Consider the following 13830-nt stretch of genomic DNA (forward strand, 5'->3'; position numbering starts at 1 on the left):
TTTTTAGTATTGTTTTTCTTTCAAAAATATATTATATATAAAATAAATAGGAAATGTTTTTGGAAGGTTAATTTGTTTTTGGTTAGTACACCCAAATCCCATATATGTCAAATAAATATAAGATGTATTTGGAAGGTTAATTATTTATTTATTTTCAGGCAATATATCTTTTCTTTATACTTAGGCCACCGGTAGTATTCAGGTGAAACCCATATGATCTTGCAAGTAAAAATTTACCAGGGATGCTATCCATTATACTGATTCAACCTTTTTTTTTTTTTTTTTGGAAGATCCATTATTGACAAAATATTTATGTTATGAGTGGTCTGGATGATTCTTTTTTTTTTAAAAACATATTTGTTTAAATTGCAATCTGCATATCTAATGAATAAATTGGCAATTTAGTATGTATTGTTATAATATGATTAGTATTGGATCTAAAACTTTGGAGCTATTGTTAACCAATTTTATTTAATTACATATTAATTAGTTTTCAGTATTTAAAATCTTATTCGGCTCCCATATGTTAACAGTTGAAAATTATTCAATAAGGTCAATCTGTTGTATTAACTATAATTTAGAGGGAAATTTTATTTTTCTATTGTTCAACTCCTTCTTTCTAGCTGTCTCTCCATTTTTTTCAAACCCTAGAAGCTCTTTTTTCTTTTTCCATGGGCAGCCACTAGTGAGCTCTCACCGGTGGTCATCCCTTTTCTCTTTTTTATTTTTATTTTTATTTTTATTTTTTTTAAATAATCCCCATATTTACAAATCTGAATAATTACTGCCTAAATATTGAGATTTATTGTTGCCCATATTTTGGGATTTTGTTCTCATATTTAATTTTGAATTATTCTTGCAATTATTATGGTGATTTTGTCCAAGGTATTTTGTTATTTGGATAATTATACAGAAAGAAGTGCAAATCTCTTCTCTAGTAGAAAGAAGAAATTTGAAGGTGATCAGATTGGATTTGTAGAAAGACCATAGAATCGAACAGTGATCATAAATAGCTAACATGTGGAGCAAACAGTCGCCTATGACATAAGTATTATACTTTATCAATTCGATCAGATGCTTCAAATTAAGATTGTGTTTTTTTTATTCTTTGTATAAGTGGTTTATTATTAAACTTTCTATACAGAAGTATAGAAAAATATTGATTTTTATCTCATATCTATATACATTTTTCAATTAATGAAATTTTGAGTTTGATTTCTTCTCAAAAAAAAAAAAAAAAAAATGTCCAACTAATTCATGCAACTGATAACTCATTTGTCCCAATAGCTAAGTATAATTAGTATGAATTTTAACAAGCAAACGATAGTTAAGGAGTGTCAATTAGCTATTAACTTCATCACATGTATTTTGATTTTTTTTTTCTTATCAACTGTTAGTTGATTTGTATTTATATGATATTTGAATAATAACAATCTCATAAAATATTTTTTCCAAATTAATAATTTTATTTTATTATTGTATTTATAATTATTTAAAATAATAAATATATCTTAAATATTACTAGCTAATAAAAAAATTCAAACAATATTTTATATTTATATAATATACTAATATAGAAAATAATATATTCAGTTTTTTATTTTGAGAATATTGAATAATGATAAATATTTAATCTAATAATTAAGAGTCCTTTTTTTTAAATATTGAAAGTATTCATTTTCATATCCTTCTGAAGAATAGTCGAGAAAAATATGACTTAATATGGGAAGTATAACTATAAATGCAACGCTTGGATGCAATTGTTAAGCCTACAAATTCAAGTAATTAAATGTCAAACATATATTCAGAAAGAAATTGACATAGTTACCAAAATTGATAGCCAATTTATGATAGAAAAATCTCAATTTTTGTAAGCGAATTATTTTATTTGTTGTGCCAAATTACTATATATATGTGTGTAAATCGCGTGGGAAAATACTGTTGTCATAATGATGATTTTTCATTTGGCCCTTTTACTTTTCTTAATTACATTTTTATTCTATAATGATTTTCTTTTTAACCATTCGTTTTTGTCCTTCCACTTTTTCTTTTCTCTATCACGTCTTTTACATCACATCGATTTTTAAATTTAATTTCTTTTTCTAAATAATTCAAAGCATATATTTATAAGTTTTTATTGTGTAATATATTGTATTATACTTTCTCTGTTCTTTTTATTTAGACACAATTGATTTTTCACTAATATTAAGGAATTAGTTAAACTAACTTTTTTTTTTTTCCTTTTTTTGCCTATACTAGCCCTAAAATCAAATTAACTACTCTTCTACAATGCAAATAAACTTTATTCACGTTTCTTGGATTAATACAACTACAAATGCGTTGTCTCCCTTAAATTTTAAAGGGATTAGCTATGTTTATTGGTTAATTAATGGGATATTAACTGATCACATTAGAAATGAAATTTCAAAAATTCAAAACTTAATTTTGGGCTCAATTTACTATAATTTAGTAGCCTCTTTTTTAATTTGAATTATAGAGTCTCCTCAACTTCATAAAAACATGAGAATATAAATTTTGATTGAAATAAAACTAGAAATTTCAATCCACAACTTTTTCTTCTAACATGAATCTATCGAATTAATTAGACCTCAATGATTTTCCTCAAGCCTCGCACACAAACTTATAAGTTGTGTCATATGCAATGAGCTTCCGATAGATATAAATGATTCTTTGATAGAAGAAGAGGTTGTCCTTAGAGAGATAGTTGAAAATCATCCATCTGAAAATGCAAGAAAGGCAAACGAAAAAAATATCTCTAAAGATTTAAAGAATTCAATTAAGACATTGTTATTAGTGAGATTCAAAAAGGTTCATTAACTGCGCAAACTTATGAAAAAGTTGCGGCCACTTTTTTCATATCCAAGAGGTCAGTGTATAAGATTTAGAAAAATGCAAAGAAAGTCACATACAGCCAAAGTGTAATGAAATGCTCATGGAATAGGGGACACAATCGTGTGGAAATGAGCAGATTCTAGTACTTGTTTACCCAAATAGAATATTTTTGGATTTTAATTCGTGTTTATTTCATTTACCATGAGTTCTCAATTCAAAGGAATGCCATAAACTGTGTCATTTTTGAAAAAAAAAAAAAAAAAAAAAAAGCTTCATGCCAAGTATCTAACATCAAGTGTATAAATTACATAAACATTAAAAAAAATATATGGACACAAATGCTTTCATTTTGGAGAATAAAATTAGGATTGCACACATGTTGGTTATTATGATGAACTTACAGTCAATGGATTTTTTGATTTAAAAAAGAAATCCTCATATTTTCTCTTAACAATTAATGGTCAACTTAATCCTTGTCTTTTACACTATCTTGGAATTTTTCCAAAAGAAACAAATTAATAACAAGGATAAACAAGACATCTCAATTTGGCATACTTTCCAAAAGTTCCAAATAAAGTAATTTTGTCTATAAAAAAATTAAAAAAGGAAAGTTTGTCTATATAAAACGAACGGAAAGAGTATTACTGGGTTTTTGTATTGTTTGAAATCTTCAAAATTTAGCTTTGGGATAAATTTGAATAGTTTTCAAATAAAGTCATGAAATGTGAATAAATGCTTCAAATAATATATATATGTATATAAATATACGCACGCGCTCACAAAATTCTTCAAATAATAATATCTATCAAGTGAGACAAATAAATGGCTTTGCTTTTTATTTGGGATATTTTATATGGGATTCCCAGTCAGCTGATGTGTTGGTAGAAGGTGGGACCCTATAATAGCCACGTCAACAAATTTCAAACGGATTTTAACTGAGGTCATAATTGTTAATAAAAAATAAGTTGCATGTATTGATTGAAAAAAAAAAAAAAAAGAATTAGTTAAAATTATTAAAATTTGTAAAGTTTAGGATTTATTTGACCATTAGGCCTTTGTATAAAAGTGATTCATTTGGTATTAGTTGTCAGCCAAAAATTTTGAAGAAGAAGAAGAAAAGAGATGAAGCGGTGTGCAAATAAAGCAAAGTAATATGCAATTCTTTCACAACACACAAGGCAACAAGCAATCCTATACCACAATCATAACGATGGTGTCCAACCCCACCTTGGATTGTAAACATAAACTTTATAACTTACAAGAATCAATGATTTAATCTTCTATGTAAAAGGTAACTCTATACATCAAATCAGCTATTATATACGATAAAGGAACATAAATATAAAAAAACAACCAACATATAGTTTATTCAATGTAAATCTCAGTCTTAATAAAATAGAACAAATAATTGTTCCAAATTCAATATTATTACAATAAGCATGGTTAATAATATAAACTCTATCACCCTTTTAATATGTGACTTTTATTTCGTATTATAATTAATATAATTATCTAATCATTTGATATGATTTTCAAAATCAAACATTGTATCAAAGGTTTTTATAATGCATTTCGGGGACTCTATAATCAATTTTTTACTCAATGTAAGGCTAGTAACTGTATGGAGGCTACAAGCAAAGTCAGATATGCTTGACTCACTGATTAGTTGGCACTAAAGCATACATCTCTTATTCTCTTTCCTTGTATGAAAAAAGGAATTAGGTTTTACTGTTGATTTGCTGGTGGCAAGTCTCTCTACTGGCTATAAATAAATTTAGGAACCAAAAAATATTATTTAATTTGATATATTTATTGAATATTTATAGAATAGATAAGACTTTTACTTTTCTTGGGCACAGATGAAGAAGGCTAGGAAAGCCTAGGTACTTGATATTTGGAAGTCGAGTTCAGTTTAATTGCTTCCATTTTTATGTTAAACCAAGTAAGGAGTAATCTTCATCGATCATGGGCATTTAAACCTTCCCAAAAATGTTCCCAAATTTCTTACTTAGATCAATGGTGAAGCAGACCGTTATAATATGATCGGGAGTGCTGCCTATGGAATCAATTGCATTGTTATGGCATAGCATAGTTCCCAAGGTTTCCTTGGGTGATGACTCCTTTTATTCTTTTTTCAATTTAGATGATTCCCATACCTTTTCGATAGACTAAGTAAGACACAAGTGACTTGGGAAGTACCTAAGCGGACACGACTACCCACAACATCATATAACTCTTTACAAGCAGTTTGCGATAAGGACTCATCTCGAAAAACATTGTAAGCCTTTATTTTTTCATCATCTAATTATTGCATTCCTAAGGCTCAACCTTCTTGTAATATCAACAAAATTGTAATAATCCATTTGCAAATAAGTTAGCTTATTATGCCCCTAAGAGTCTGGTAGTAGTGCTTGATCTTATGTGGGTAATGTAATGTAATAGGATGCTAACTCATTATGTTAATTCTCTTCATTTGTTATAATAATCGAATTTCAGTTGTTATTATTGTTGCCATCTTCTTCTGCTATTTGAAATTCCTCTCTTACATCTTTATATTCATGTTGATATTATGACAAAAAATACCATGAGAGACAACCAAGCAAACAAAAAGAAAATCCATAGAGAATTTTTATTTTCTATTAATGTATTATATTATATTATATTTATTAGAGAATGTAGCAATAAAAAAGAATAAAGTTTAATTTATCTTTATGGTCTCGTAAGCTCTCATAGCTTTTTCTCTCTTACAATCCTATTTTACTTTTGCATCCATGGAACAAGATTTCTCACATCTAGCCATTGCCGATGATGAGGATGAAGGACTACCTGTCAATGAAGCTTCTCCGACACCACCCCTTACCTACGAGTTTTGCTTAGTAGGGATGTTTCTCACCTATATTGTGGTGAACTTCTAGTCCATGAAAATTACCTTTGTGGATTTGTGGCATCCGCTGGGAGGAGTTACCATCACTGATTTGGGGGCTAAGAGATTTCTGTTTCGCTTCTTTACCAGGGTGAATTTTGATAGGGTATTAAACGGGGCTTTGTGGACGTTCAATTATCATCTCCTTGTTTGGAGTCTGATAAAAGATGATGAGGACCCATTGGAGATACCACTACGGTTTGCGGATTTTTGGGTGCAAGTACATAGTTTGCCGGTTGGTCTAATGTCACAGTTAGTGGCCAAAGCATTAGGGAGTTTTTTGGGGTCTTTTGTTGACTATGATAAACAGAAAAATTTTTCTGTCTTTAATAGTTTTATGAGGATACGGGTTAAGTTAGATATTAGACAACCTCTATGGAGGTGAAAGAAACTAGTTGATTCCCTTGGTCATGTTCATTACGTCTAGTTCAGGTATGAGAAGCTCCCTCTATTTTGCTATTTGTGTGGTCGGCTAGGCCATACTGATTCGTTTTGTGAGTTGCAATTGCGCATGAAGAAGGAAGACCTGAAATCGGCATGGGATGACCGGGTTAGAGTTCCCAATTGCCGGAATACTCAATGGACAAGTCCATGGTTATGTGAAGATAGCAAGTTTGACATTCCTTTAATGTCGGTGAATAATATGGGATATGGTGGAGATGATTCATCATTTTTGAATTTCCAAAATTTTCGTGCTTCCTTTTACGACATGAAAGTTAATTTTGAAGATGTTAATAACCAAGCGGGCTACATAGAAACAAATAATGATTTTATAGGCTGTAATACATCTAATGGGCCTGAGGATGTGACCTTGGATGGTATTGCATAAATTAAAAAAAGACTTAGAAGCTTTATAACTGATCCGACTATTGTTGTTTCCTCTACTCTAAAGGATTCGACTACTAGCAAACCCGTGTTGTCTTCTACAACATGACCCAATGGAGTGGTTGGTCCTGGAGAGCGGGATGGCTAAGAGCAATGAAGTTGCTAAGTTGGAACTGCTGGGTGTTGCATAAATTAAAAAAAGACTTAGAAGCTTTATAACTGATCCGACTATTGTTGTTTCCTCTACTCTAAAGGATTCGACTACTAGCAAACCCGTGTTGTCTTCTACAACATGACCCAATGGAGTGGTTGGTCCTGGAGAGCGGGATGGCTAAGAGCAATGAAGTTGCTAAGTTGGAACTGCTGGGTGTTGGCTTAAGGGTCAAATTCTAATCTCGAAATTTTGATGATTAAAACAAAATAAATAAATTTAAATTATATTATTTGTGCTAATATTATTTTATGCAGAATTCTTATGGAAAGAAAACGAACAAGACAAGTCCTACAAAAATCCATAGTATGTGAAGATATCCAAAGACCCTAGTAGTTAGGTATTTAGGATACATTGTAGGATAGAGAGAAAATTCATCTATAAGCACAAAAACTAATTTTTTCTCTCATCAAAAATATTTTTAAGAAATTAGATTCTTCAAAAATAAATTCTTTTTGTTTTCGAAAATCCTTTAAAAGAAATCAAAATGATTCAATTACCTAAAATTAAATAGATTATGTCTCTAAACGATTTTGGTAATAAATCGGATGTTTTCTTTTTCGGAAATTATCTTTGAAGATCTAAAGAATTTTAATTTATTCTCTTACCTAAAACGAAGGAAGATCTCATCTTTTTCATTTTTTTTAGTAAGTAGTATCTTTTTGAAAAATATTTTCCAAATAAAATGCTTTCGAAAATCTTTATGTTTAAAGGAAAGGAAGATCGTCTTTTATTTTCTTACCAAAAGGATAAAACAAATTTTTGGTAACTAAGATCTTCGTATCTTCTAAATAAGGAAAGCAAATATTCTGATTTCAAAATAAAATATCCACTTTCTAAAAACGAGAGTCACAAATCTCTCTATAAAAAGGAGTTCTCACGCTTTGAACTAAGTGGAAGAAAGAGTTTTCGTTTTAAGAGTATTCACCGATTGATCAAATCCTTTATCTCTCAAAACTTACTATCTGCCCCCATTTTTCTTTTCATCTTTACACTTCATGTTTTTATCTTTAAAGAGAAAAGAACTTTTATAACTACTTTTGAAAAACGGTTCCGTGTTCTAAATGATTTTTTAATCTGAAAAACTGTTTTTCCTATGCTTATATTTGTATTTCTGTCTGTCTATTTAGATTCTGTAATCTTTAGTAGACAAGTTTTTTTTTATTTGATAAACAATTGTGTAATAGCTTAGTTTAGAAGCTATTGTGAAAGAGGTTATCAAGCAACTTTCTCCGTGAGAGAGATTCTAATGTCTTAAATTGAGTTTCTGTACTCTGCCAAAAACAGAAAGGGTTGAGGTTAACTAGAACCTTTGGAAAATCTAGTGGGATAAAGGGTAGATCTAGGTGTTGATCTATTGCCTTGTACTGTTAGTTTGTCTCTGTTTTCGCCTTGAGATCCCATACCCCGGAAGGACCTCGGAAAACTTTTGCTTTTACTAAATTTTATTTGAATTGTGATTTTATTTAACAAATGGTGACAAAACATTTTAGGAACGCGATGCCGATAAATTAGTCTTATAAAAATTTTGAGTCGCCACCCATTATTTCGGCAATGACTTCATTTAACCCAATTTTATTTAAGGCCAATTATTTGAAAAACTGGTCAGGCGCACCACGTGCGATTCTAGGTAAGGGAATTGGGTACGTCGATCCATTGGAAGCTGACGCCCGGAAAATCGGCCTCTTTTTAACCTATAATTTCTAATTTATTTTATTTTAGAAAAGCCAATTTAGTTAATTAAACCCAACCCGAATAAATCGAACCGAGTTCCTATGTGGAAAATTAATTAATCATCCCAAATAAATCCATTTATTGCATTCATAACCATTCAATCCATATCAATCATCCAACCCATAGCAAAAATAATTAAAAGACCCGCTCTTGCCTTATAGTTAAAGGCGGGCCACAAACCGGATTTAAAATATAATTTAAACAATATAAATTCAATAAATCCTAAAATCCCAAAATCATATATGATAGTAAATTAACCTATTTGATTTGATTAAAACGTAATCTGCCCATTATTGGTCATTTCTTGAATAAAAAATTTAAGCATTTATTCAATTACACGAAATTAAATAAAAAAGGTGAAATTATTCTGGAACCCTAGAATAGTTGCGTCACGCAGCTGTTCTATGAAGAACAGTTGCGTGACAGAACTCCTAGTTGCGTGACGCATCTGTTCGTGACTTTATCAAAATTCTCAAATTCATCAATCACTTATTTAAAAAATAATATTAAATAACAAAACATAAACGAAATAAATTTATTGATCACGAACAGTTCCGTCACGCAGGTGGTCCGGACAAAGTCAACTTCTTTTGGACATGAACAGTTCCGTCACGCAGGTAGTAGCTGTGTGACGCAGCTGCTCTGGTCCGTAACTACCATTCAAACTACCATTTTTTACGTTTTTTTTTTATCTACACTTGTTTAATATTACTCAGAAACACTCAATAATGGGCAGAATACTATTTAATCAATATCTAACTACCCAAACCCCAATAAAATGGGTATTTAATAAATAAATAACTAAGAAAGTAATAAGAAAGGTTTAGATGATTACCTAACCCTCAGATTTGAGGATTGCACGAGGTTTGAATGCCTTAGGAATGTTGTTTCAGAATCACAGAAAGCCTTTTGCAAAGTTTTAACCAAAAGAACCCCTTTTTCTTTTCTTTTCTCTCTTTTCTCTTCTTTTTTGTGATTTTGGTTTTAACCTATTTAATCTCTAATGCTTCGTTTTTCTTCAAGATGACTCAAAAGAGTTCTTGTAGAAACCCTAGCCGCAAATGCTCTTTTTGTTCTCCAAAAGAATCGCTCTTCGTTTTTTTCAAAAAGTCCCGTATAAGAGATAAAAATGTTGTATTTATATGGGTAGGGCAACAGAACAGAGCTGCGTCATGCAGCTAACAGTTGCGTGACGGACCCGAGAGCTGCGTGACGCAGCTCACTTTTCGTACAGTTGCCACGTATCTACAAAAAAAAGCGAAAACCATTACACGGGCTTGTCCAAGTGATGTCATCCTGGTTAGAGTTGCGTGACGCAACTACTAGTGCCGTCACGCAGTCGTCACGCAACTTATAACTGTGTGACGCAACCCTAGCGCAGGTCAGACTCCTTGAACCGGTTTGAATCAATTTTTGGTTTAAAGGCTTCTGGTTGACCCTGATTCCTTATTCCGTATCCTTATATCCTCATCGGGTTAGGCGGGGGCATAAAAACATGCGTCAACAGTCTCTTACCCTTGAAAAGAGATATCATAGTTGATGATCTCAAGATGAGTCTTGGGGAGTGGATGTAGGCGAGTTAGTGCCGAACCACTATAAATCACTGTGTTAATCTTTTTAATTTCTGAAGTTTTGCTTGATACTATTTTACTTACACTTCTGTTTATATTTTAGAAATGCTAAAGTTGTTAATGAATTTGATGTTCTAAAACTGAAATAAGTCTTATCTTCTCTGAACATTAGAACTTTGAAATTCTGATAAGTGAATATACCAAGTTCTAAACTGTTCTTCTATTTTCAGTATATTTCACTACTTGGGTTTCTAATTAGTTTTCTAAACTTGATTAAAGCTCTGTGAAGCAGTTCTAATTTCAATAACTGTCTCTCACACAGTCTTATATGATTTTCTAAACTTTATGAGGAAGTTCTAAATACAATAGCTTTCCATCATAAAGAAGTTCTAATATTGAATAAGACATTGCGAAGCAGTTCTAATTAATAGCTGCACTTTGCATAGTCTGTCTATAGAACATTGTGAGGAAGTTCTAATCCATAATCTATTCTCACAAGTTCTTTATTTTTCCGCTGCACTTAGAATTCTATATTTTGTTTTTAAATTCTAAAATATTTTTAGAAAACCCAATTTTTCCCCCTCTTGGGTTGTGCCATACATATACGGGACCCACACTGGGGACTTTGCAACCCCTGGATAGTTAGTGTGCTAAGGGACTTAATCTTGAGCTATAGGCCGGATGTAGAGTTCTTGATGGAAACAAGGGTTTATGGAGCTCGTATGGAGGAATTGTATAACATGCTGCATTTTGATAGTTGTTTCTCGGTTGACAGATTGGGTTTGGGGGGGGGGGAGGTTTGTCTCTCCTATGGAAGAGTAATGTTAATCTTACCATTACAAGTTACTCTCTAATTTCATTGACTGTCGAATTTCTGGGGTAGAGAGTGACTGGAGAATGACCGGTTATTATGGCTTCCTGAAATGAAATTGGCGTAGAGCATCATGGAATTTAATGAGAGCTCTGGCTGCGCGTGTTTCACTTCCTTGGCTTTATTTAGGCAATTTTTACGAGATAGCTACTAGTACTGAGAATTTTGCTGGTTCTCCTCAACCTTTATTTCTATTGGATGCTTTTAATGAGGCTTGCAACAATTGCAATCTTGAGGACCTGCCTCATGTTGGGTCATTTTTTACATGGAAGACCAGGCGGGGAGCGATTGGATCGTTATATGTCTACTGCTGACTGGTCCATTATGTTTTCGGATGCAACGAGTCGAGTACTATTAGCTCCAGTTTCAGATCACTACCCGTTGATGGTTCACACCAATTCATAGGTTAGTGAGACAATAACTCGTCCTTTTAAATTTGATAATGCTTGGCTTTTTTATGGGGACTTGGAGCAAGTTGTTAAAAATGCATGGGCCAGCCCTTTAGGGGTGGGTTTTTTATCGAAGAGGGACTATTTGACTCATCAGTTATAGTAGCGGGGTAGGGATCATAACTGAGAATTTCGGAGGAGGAAGGCTACCATTAAACGCATGCTTGAGGATGAGTACATATTGCAGAATGGGTCAGCAGCGTGTGAGTTAAAGTAGGAATAGAATAATTTGTTAGTGCAAGAAGATCTTCACCGTCGTCAACAAGCTAAATTATTTTGGTACAAGCATGGAGATAGAAATGCCAAGTATTTCCATGCTCATATCAAGCAACAAAGATGATTCAATCATATTGAGAGGATGTGAGATGAGAATGGCGTATGGGTTATGATCCACATGACATTCAACAGTAAATCATTCACTATTATAATACTGTGTTTGAGCGTGGTATGTTAGATAAAGCACGATTGCTTAGTTTAGTATCCTAATGAATTTATGAGGAAGCTAATGCTTGGTTTACAGCCCCTTTCTCCATTGATGAAATTAAAGAGGTCGTGTTTCAAATGCATCCTAATAAGGCTCTAGGGTCGGATAGTCTAAACCCGGCTTTTTACCAGAAGTTTTAGCATGTGGTCAGGGAAACAATAGCGGATGATTATTGTCTTTGGCTACAACAAGGTATTTTTCCTACTTCCTTAACTGATACCCTTATTGTTCTCATCCCCAAGAATGATAGTCTAGAGTGTCTAAAGGATCATAAGTCGATCGCTTTATGTAATGTATAAAATTTCATCTAAAGCCCTTGCTAATAGGCTTAAGCACTTTTTACCGAATATTATTTTTGACAATCAATCAGCTTTCATCCTAGGTCGTTTGATTACTGATAACATTCTTGTAGCCTTTGAAACCTCACATAATATAAAATGGAGAACTAGTAATGGTATGGGTTCATGTGCTTTTAAAATTGATATAAGCACGACTTATGATAGGGTTGATTGGGAGTTCTTAAGGGATATGCTTAGACGTTTTGGTTTTTTTGAGCAATGGGTTAGTTGGATGTCCTTGTGCTTTTCGAAGGTAAATTATAAGGTCAATTTTAATGGTGCCCATGTGGGTCCTATCAGGCCAGGTAGGGGACTTAGGTAACGGGATCCTCTTTCACCATACTTGGATCTTATTTGTGTTGAGGGCTTATCCTTTTTATTTTTGGATGCCAAAAGGAGAGGTTTGGTTCATGGTTGTAGGGCTGATGGTAGATGTCCTAGTATTTCTCACCTTCTATTGGCGAATGACTCTAGTTTTTTCCTTATACCTAATGTTTTTGAGGCGTGTAACGTTAAATCCATCCTTTCTGAGTATGGACGAGGTCAATCTGTCAATTTTGGAAAGTCGGTTATTTTTTTTTAGTCTGAATGTGAATGGGGATTTGAGGAATAATATTTTGGGTATTTTGAATGTCCATCTTCCTTTAAGGACGGGTAGTTATTTGGGCTTGCCTTCCCTTATAGGTCATAACAAGCGACAGATTGTTGGCTTTATTAAAGATAGGCTCCGGTGCCGGATCAATGGATAGATTAATAGATTTTTCTCTAGGGCAGGCCATGCAGTTCTTCTTAAATCTGTAGCAAAAGCTATCCCCTCTTTTTGTATGAGCATTTTTCTGCTTCCTTTATCTATATGCTCTGAGTTGCATATTATAATGAGTAAATTCTGGTGGAGGGGGAAGGGAAATGAGGGCAGGGGAATTAATTGGTTAGCCTGGATAAGATGTGTAGCCTTAAAAAGGACGGTGGTATGGGCTTTAGGGATTTGCATTGTTTCGACCTTGCCATGTTGGGTAAGCAAGGAAGGAGGTTGTTAACCAACATCAACACTCTCCTCTATAGAATCTTCAAAGCTAAATATTATCTGGAGGGGAATCTTCTTAGTGCGTCTGTAAGGAGAAACCTGAGTTTTGTGTGGAAGAGTGTAGTGTTTTCTAACGGGATGTTGAAGCAAGGGGTTATATGGAGCTTAGGAAATGGAGAGGATATTAGGGTGCTAGTGATCCTTGGATTCCAAAAATTGATTCCTTTTTATTGGAGGATGGTGATGCTTTTGTGGATTTGGATATGAGGGTGAAAGATCTTTTTAAGGTGGGGAATAGGAGATTGGATATTGCTAAGCTTATGGAGTTATTTAGTATTAGGGATATTCGTACTATTATTGGGATTCCACTTGGTCCTTTTGATAATAGGGAAGTTCTTATTTGGCATTTTGACAAAAAAAGGGTTGACACGGTCAAGTCGGGTTATCATATGAGTTTGAAGTTTATGGGTAGAGATCCTACTAAATTAGCTGGTGAAATTTGAAGTAGGCTTTGGAGTTGACAGGTTTTTTCGCAAGTGTACGAATG

This window comes from Jatropha curcas, chromosome 2 (genome assembly GCF_041381405.1).
Source record: "Jatropha curcas cultivar XTBG-Jc1 chromosome 2, XTBG_Jcur_1.0, whole genome shotgun sequence".
In the NCBI taxonomy this organism is placed as follows: domain Eukaryota; kingdom Viridiplantae; phylum Streptophyta; class Magnoliopsida; order Malpighiales; family Euphorbiaceae; genus Jatropha; species Jatropha curcas.